The 8,490-nt window shown below is 37.1% G+C and overlaps 1 long non-coding RNA gene across 1 annotated transcript; it reads left to right on the top strand.

The window, feature by feature from the left end:
* The first annotated feature begins 2,363 nt into the window (after positions 1-2,363).
* LOC106940326 (uncharacterized) lies at positions 2,364-7,287 on the top strand. Its single transcript, XR_001423060.1, has 3 exons — positions 2,364-2,530; positions 4,587-5,005; positions 5,130-7,287. It is a non-coding gene; the product is annotated as an uncharacterized LOC106940326 (long non-coding RNA).
* The last annotated feature ends 1,203 nt before the right edge of the window (positions 7,288-8,490 follow it).

Consider the following 8,490-nt stretch of genomic DNA (forward strand, 5'->3'; position numbering starts at 1 on the left):
TTCTTCCAGAACAGGAACATTTAGTTTATATTATTACTTAGAAACTGTGGAGTACTCATTACTTTTACAAATTTAGAGCACACTTTGAAAGTCCAGAGAATACTTACATTGATTTAGCAACCCAGAACAGGGATTAGAACTTAGAGTCCAGAAAAACTACTTTAGCAACTACTTTTTAGACTAAATTCATTTTCCAAACCAGAAAAGGAATTAGACCAGAGGATACTTACTTATACTTATCTACCAACCTTGAATAGGAGTATCTAGTTTATTTACTTTGGTTCAACATTATTAATGTTACGCCTGCAGTGGGTCTCTGCCCTTTTTCCTTACAGTGTCCTGGAGACTGGCCTTCTGCAGGTGTTATGTTTTGCCCTTTTTGGTGCTCTGCTGCTTTAAAGCTGCCATGCATGCAGCAGACAGGAGGCTTTTCCCTCTCCCTCCTCAGAACTCCATTTGGTTTGGTTTGTATGTTATGGTTGGGTCTTGTTAGGTTTGTTTTGCATTTTCTTATTTCTGGTTAGCTATGGGTTTTGCGTTAATCTGTTTTGGTTTCTCATTTCAGGTATTCCTTTTTTAGGTTTTATATCTTTAGTATAATTTAATAAATTCAATTTTCATTAAGTCAGAAAATCCTTGTGTGGTCTCCTTTAATGTTACCCACCAAACAAGCCTGGTGGATGTAACATTAGCTTTTTCTTCTCTTGCTCTTTCCTTTGGTTTATTTTATTTCATTTTAATTCCTATAAGGTACTTTGTATTGCCTTGTTGCTGAAAAAGTGCTATATAAATAAAATTATCTTACCTTACCTTCTCCCATTGCTCTGTGATATATAATGTAACCTCTCCCTCTCGCTTTTATAACTCCTTGTATATTTTGGATGTTGATTTGTTAATGGAGGTTGATTGATATGACTTTAGGATAAACAAAAAAAAACAAACAAAAGTCCCTTCTGGTTCATGTTTGTTTGTTTTTTTCTAAATAATGCCGGATTTGCAAAGAACAAAAAAAATTCTGTCATCAAAATCATATTTTTGCAAATACAATCGACGGAAATAAAAAAAATGACAAGAAGACTCAAAGGGAAACTATACTATTTTTTTTTGCAGATTGTCTAGTTAAAAAATAAATGAATAAATAAACAAAACAGGTTTTAAAAGGGTCTTTTAGATTGTTATGGCTAACACTAACTGGGAAAAATAATTATTTTTATCTTTTTGTTTTGTACTTTTACACAATGTAACAGTGAGCAGATACTAATAGATATTTGCCACCTACCACTGTAACAATCTTTACTCCTTTTGACAATTTTAAGAATCTGACAATGAAGAAAGATTGTCATACCTGAGCAAGGAGCACAAATATCATTGGAGGGAAATCAGTTCATATTCATAATCTCACAACAATCTGTTATTACTTCTAACACCGAGACTCTAAAAATGAATCCCATCTGGATAATAGACATTTTAATTTCTATTTGAAACATGTACAGTCAGATGGCTGTACATGTATTGATAACAAATGGAATGTGAACTGTGAATATAACGTGATATTAAGTTTTTCTTAGACTTTTAAATTATATAGAATAATTAATATATGCCACAACCAGATTAATATCGACCCTATTTACATGATCAGCTGAACCCGAAGGAGACCTTGAAGGCAAAACCCTTTTTTTACGTAGTGGTTTGATGGAAAAACGAAAGACAAAAGCAGGCGCATGCACGTCTAAACCGACTGTAAATTTGCACACGCACGCGCGTTCTTCTCATATTTGTGACTCTTCTAAACATCGGCTGCACAGAAAACATGATTTCATAAAAGCTTAGATATTCCAGTGGTTCTCTCCAGGCTGCAATGATTAACCTGACATTCAGCCAAACTGCAACATATTAGCACACTCACACACAGTCCATATTTAGTAAAACTATGGCTGTATGAGGAACATTTGAGCGTTTTGTCGTTGACATTTTGAAGCATTTTTCGGATTAAGTGAGTGTTTTTCTTTGGCCTTTTTCACTCCTCCTTTTCCACAGTCAAAAGTATACGGTACTGAATACCGGCCACATACTGAGTGACATTTTTCTTTAAAAATCAACCTGAACACTTACTGTTTGCTGCTGCTAATAATAAGAACAACAACAACAACAACAACAACAATAATAATAATCATAATAATAATAATAATAATAATAATAATAATAATAATAATAATAATAATAATAATAATAATAATAATAATATAAAAACTCGTTCCAGGTTAATTTTAGATAGCCTAATTCTGGTTTTAAAAGCTTTGTATGTGCCTCACCCCGGAGCAGTCTATCCAGCTGCAGACCCAGATTCGGCGCGTCTCCCTGGAGCTCCCTGTTGCTTTAAGCAGTGCGTCCTGCCGTCCAACAGGAGGCGTGTCTCCCTTACAGTCGGAGCTCAACGTTGCCAGCTGCAACTGGGATCCGGTTTCTCCGTAGGAACAAGTCAACTTCTTTGTGCTGCTCTGGTGACTTCCCTGCGCCAGCTGTATCTAAGGTAAACCCGTTCTTTTCTTTTTACTCCCCCCCATTTTTTTTTATTTTTTAAATTTTACATGTATGTGCATCCCGAGGAGATATGTTCGGCACTTGCTTGGTTCCCCACCCTTCGCGGATTACATCCGTTTAGAAAACGACTCTTTGTGGAAACAGCAAATTGAAGCCTTTTCATATCGCCTCCCGAACGGAGCGGAGAGCTCTCCGGGTTTGAACTTCGTGTGCGGCCCAGTTTTAAGTGTCAGAGTTAAAGTAGAAACTTCTCCCGCTCTGAAGACACGCTTTCTGGACTCCTTCTGGTCCTCTGCCACTTAATGTTACACAGATGACACACTTTGATGACAACTGTATTTGCATCCAAAGAAAACGTTAAATGAACTTAGTACCGCACAGAGGTTTGAATTAAGGAAAGAAGCCAGTTCTATGTGGCAGCATGCATAAAGAAACGGCTCTAGAAAACATCTGTCTCCCTTTTAACTGTTTTTGTTTTTCCAACTCATGTCAGTTGCAGAAAGCTTTTAGCCGTCATTAAAACTGATCAAAGGTGCTCCATGCTCCTTTACGACTTCGCTCCAAATCTGCTTTCCCGTAGTGCTGGTTAAACTGCTTTAAATGACTGATTTAATAAAAGCTAACAATGTATGTCATCGCATTAAACTTTAATAGTCGACCTTTGAAAATATCTAAATGTGTCGAGAAATAAACGTTAGGGAAACAACCAATAAATTTCCTCCGTGCAGTGTACGAGATTTAGTGGTTCATTGTGTTTGAATCCCCTTTATATGGCACTAAAATGCGTATTTCGCTTTCGGCCTGTGCTTAATATTTACTCTGTTCATTTTAGTTTGAAAAATACATTTTAGATTCAGGCTGGGAGGTAAGTTGGGTGTTGGCCATCCTACATGGTTGTCCGTATAGATGCAGACAGTGTGGAGAAGCAGCTTATTATTAATATATTCTGTCTTGCGTCTCAGCTAATTAAGAATCTAAATAGGCAGAGGGAGCTGACAGAACAAAGAAGAAACAGGCTGAAAGTGTTAATTTTGTCGCTAAAACAGAAACTAATCGCTGTCCGTGGTGCTGAAAACAATTTTAAGCCTCTGCTTTACTGTAGTCTACCTTATTTATCACAGTTGCTGTTTGTGTATAAAAGCACTGCACCTCTTACTATAGTGTTGAACATTATACCCTATTTAATCTCAATCAAATCAGATTATCTTTGAATTGTTGTTGAAGATGCGTGACAATTTTCATTAAATGCCAGTCGCCTTCCTTTACTCTTTTTTCTCTATCTTTATATTATAAAAGTGGATAAATGCATTTAATTCGCAAATTATGCGTTACACCCGCCCCCCCACCCAAAAAAAGAAAGTTCAAACAAACTTTTTTTTTTTTTTTTTTTCCCCCACAAAAAACTCAGTCAAATTCCATTCTTATATCTGAAGGCCAAACGTTTATTTGAACCAAATTATTCCTGTTTTAGTAATTGGAAAATAAACTGGAAACAGAATCGAACTTGAAAAATATTTCAGAGTCGGCCTATGAATAAAAGATTAAAAGTTAGTGTTCACTGTTCGTCTCTGTCTGACTAAAATAATCTAAAATAATACAGAAGAAAGAAGATTAGTGGTGAAATACCTCTTCAAAATTCATAGGAGTACGTCTCAGTGACACCGATCAAACAGAGACTATCACTTCAAATCCATCATTTTATTGCTTTTATAAGGCTGCGCAGAGCGGCGCTCCGTTGCCGGCAACAGCGAGTGAAGCCGGGAGAGAATCTGTGAGGCTGGGTGGCCGAGATACAGGATCAGAGGGAAGACAGGAAGGAAGGGGAGAGACAGGAGTTGAGGGCAGGCATGTCAATTTCAGCAGGGAATGCAGAGAAAAAGCGCGCAGTGTGACCAGCTGTAATCGAGAAACATGCCCGGTCCGTCCTGTGCGCTCTCACTCCACTAGTGTTGGCACGACGTCAGCTTTCTGTGCGGCAGTGCAGCAGGAGGAGCTCGGACTGGATCAGCGCCCTCTCATCCTCTGTCTCTGCCTTTTTCTTTCAGCAAATGGATCTGTTGAAGCCCTGCCCTGCCTGACATGGATGCCCCGTCACCACCCCCACCATCATCTTCCTCAACTGAGTCCGAGGGCTGGTTCTTGTTGGCGCAGTGAGCCGGACACGCACGGATCCCTTTTTCTTTTCTTTTTTTTCTCCGCCAAATGGATGTGAGAAAGCCGTTGTTCAACCCGGCGTAGAGCATGCCGTGATCTTGCTCCAATCCGAATAAATGTTAACGGCGTGACATATATAAAGTCTGGGGAATTTACCGATTCGTGGAATAAAATCCTGTGCAGAACACAAGCACCATGAAGATTACCTCCTTCCTGATATTTAAAGCGAGATTCAGGCACACCATGAGGCTGCTGCTGCTCTTACACTGTGTGGGCTGCGCTCATGGGATGCCACACGTCCTGAGATTTGGTGAGCTTCTTCTAATTTCTCCTCTGTGCCTTTTAAAAGTTTCACTGTGTGTTTTCATGCTCAGATATGTTGCTCCTCTCCAGATTTACTCACTCTTTCTCCTTCTCTCACTTCTGAAAACTAGTTGGAGTGTGTGCAGGAGGCACTGATTGAAACGTAGCAACATCTTTAATTGGAACGTTGTGCAGTCAGAAAGTTGTCACATTGGAGAGCTTCTGGATTCAGACATGATTATATGGTCAATCAACAAGCTTTGAAAAGCTGCACAATTTGTAACTTGCTAATAATGTAAGATGTGTTTGTTGGTTTAATTAAGTTTAAATGTGTTTGTGTGTTCTGGTGATGTATGGATTATGGATTATGTATGTGTGTTAGGGGGAATTTTAAGTGTATTGGTGCTTTGAAGTGTGTGCTCCTTGCTCAGCCATGTTGCAGTATGTAAGAAGATTAATATTTTTATTTTTAATTGTTCAATTTAGTGTTTTGTCATGTAGAAATATGTTGACACTTTCACAGTGATATCCTGCCTCACTGAAATGAGAGAATATTTGGATAAAAGGGTCAGAGTCTAAGTCTGTATTAAGGGACATAATTTTTTATTGAAATATATTAGACCATATGCAATACCACTGCTCTATTTGTTTAGATAAAAAAAAAGCTGGAAACATGTTTTTATTTTATTTATTATGTTTACTCTAACCATTTTCATGGTAGATACGTGTTCGATAACTTGGTCAACAGAGATCAGTCACACAGAAAAAATAAACAGGGAAAAACAACACGCAACATATTTAATACTTATTTTACTGCATAACTTTGTTTTAAATCAAGCACTGTTATGCAAATACAGAATTATATTAAAGAAAACTGAAACTGAAATATTAATGTGATGAGTACCAGCGCATTTCAACAGGTTTTGACTGTCATTTGGTCTACAGATGAAAATGGATGTGAGAGAAGTTTGGTTGATGGAATCTGGAGATCTGGTGAACCTCATTGTGGTCTCTTTGTTTTACTGACAGCTTCTCAATTTCCAGGAATTCAGTTCATGTTAGGGTTAGGCTAACCCTAACCCTAGGCAGCAATGGACTCTTGAAAAAATAAAAATACTATCATAATATTTCATTCATCAGTACCTTTTAACACACAATCAGCTTTAACACTGGATTAGTGTTTGTTCTTTTTGAACTACCGATTGTTTACATGTTGGTGAATCTAAGATACAACTGGCAACACTTTGTTTCTGTTTAAGTTTTGATCGTGGAATGCCACATTTCTTCTGATATTGACATCGATTGACAATTCAAGAAATAACAGGTTCAGTAAGATAGACATTGGCATCTGAATATAGAAGACAAGACAGAACCTTTAGATTTGTGAATGGAAATACAGAACCCAAAGCATTGCAGTTTAATACAAGTGTAGCTAGCAGACTAAGATATTTCAAAAAGATGAGACAAAAATGATCAGTAGCACAGGTATGCAAGCCTCTGGGATTATCAGATAATTACACTCAGATGTTTTCTGACAGGTGTGATTTGGCATCTGCTTTAATTTTATAGAACAAAGATTCATCAGTCTTCATCTTTCCAGATTTAAGTAATTCTGTATTTCCTACTTGCAAGCTTGAGCATTGATTTTGTATTCTGAAGCGCTGCTAGCAGCATCTAACCACATTACTTGATGACATCATCATGCACTGTTGACATCCCTCAGGTTATGTACTTCAGACAAGACAGACACAAGCTGAGAACACGACTGAATCACAAACAATTCTGTTCACACATAAAAATAGAATTTATGTGTGAACATAAATTCTCACATAAATTCATCAACATGGTAAATGTGGTATTTAGGGAGAATTTCTGTCCATGCATTAACTTTCAGTTCAGTTAAATTTACTTTTTTATTTTCCCACATGGAAAATTTGTTGCATAGCAGCAGTCAAAGAAAGTCAAGACAGAATCCACACATCAACATAAATACCACACTAAGTGGCAATGAATGAAACATTCCAATTTTGTACTGATCTAATTTAAAACTCTTCTTTAAACACTTGAAATGATTGTGCAATTATGACATCAGTTGTGATAGATCTGCTTCTTTTTCCCCCGCATACATACTACTTTAGCTGAATCTGCTGGCTGTGTCAATATGCCTCATTAAATGATTTAGTAGATCTGATAATCTTCAAGATAACATTTAAACAACTACGCCATAAAACAGGGGTGTCCAAAGTGGGTCCTCGAGGGCCGGCATCCTGCATGTTTTAGTTCTCTTCCTAGTCGTTGTAACAACCTCCTCAGTAAGTCAGTTTTCTGCTTAGGCCTTCTAATGAGCCATCATTTGATGTAGGTGTGTAAAACCAGGGAGAGAACCAAAACATGCAGGATGCCAGCCCTTGAGGACCGACGTTGGGCACCCCTGCCATAAAACATTTGAGCCACATTTAGTTGTGTCTGCTATCTTCTACTTTTTAGGTTAAATAAATTTAGTGGGTTTCAGATTTTGAACTTAAATGTGTGAGTCTGTGAAGTATAAACTTACAGTAGCAAGTTGTGTTAATTTTGTATTAATTTTGTCAAACCTCTGAGAGTTGAATAAACTAGACGCAGTTCTCTTCAACCCTGGTCCTCACCGCCCCCCTGTCCTGCATGTTTTAGGTGTTTCCCTTCTGCCAAACCTGAATTGTATCTCTGGGTGATTAACAGGCTTCTGCAGGCCTTGATGGTCATGCAATCATTTGAATCAGCTGTTCTGGAATAGAGGCACATCTAAAACATGCAGGGGGGCGTGAGTTTTTAGGTTGGCACTTAAAAAATGAAAGAAGAAAAAGATGGGAGTGAGAACTATTTCCCAGTGTGCTTAGTGGCATGTTTTTGTATCTTGTGTGCCTCCGTGATTGAGATGGAAGTGTGTTACATTGATCTGGCTTTTGTGTGTTATTAAGGCAAATGTTTACTTTAATGCGACTGACAGTTTCCAAAGCTTAAGGATAATGTCCTGTTAACACTGAATGTTTTTGAGCTTAATTCATTGTGAAGTTTAATAAAATTCATGAAATTTTATTCATGCAATTTGAAACAATAATTTTAATTATTCTAAAATAAAATAAGTAATTATTTTAACTTGAGAAATGCGTACTCTTTAACAAGATAAGGACAGTTTTTTTTCTTGCACATTGTGAAATAATTATTTGGTTTAAATTGCAGCACTAAATTAAAATTCACAATTCAAGATTAATGAATTTAAAAATATTTACACACTTGCTTATTGTTAAATCAACTTCATGAACTTTAGTTTCTGAGTTAAAACCAATACAATTTTCTTGCTGACTTTAATTGCATTTTCAAGGCAGCAGCTTCATTTTCTAGTTAAACCACCTTCAAATGTTTTACACTGTAAAGGACATTTACACTGCAAAATTGATAGTCTGTCACAAAATCCAAAAGTGTCAACCATGCCAGACAAAATTAAATTGGATA

Source organism: Poecilia latipinna, unplaced genomic scaffold (genome assembly GCF_001443285.1).
Source record: "Poecilia latipinna isolate Pla-1442-1.1 unplaced genomic scaffold, P_latipinna-1.0 Scaffold3181, whole genome shotgun sequence".
In the NCBI taxonomy this organism is placed as follows: domain Eukaryota; kingdom Metazoa; phylum Chordata; class Actinopteri; order Cyprinodontiformes; family Poeciliidae; genus Poecilia; species Poecilia latipinna.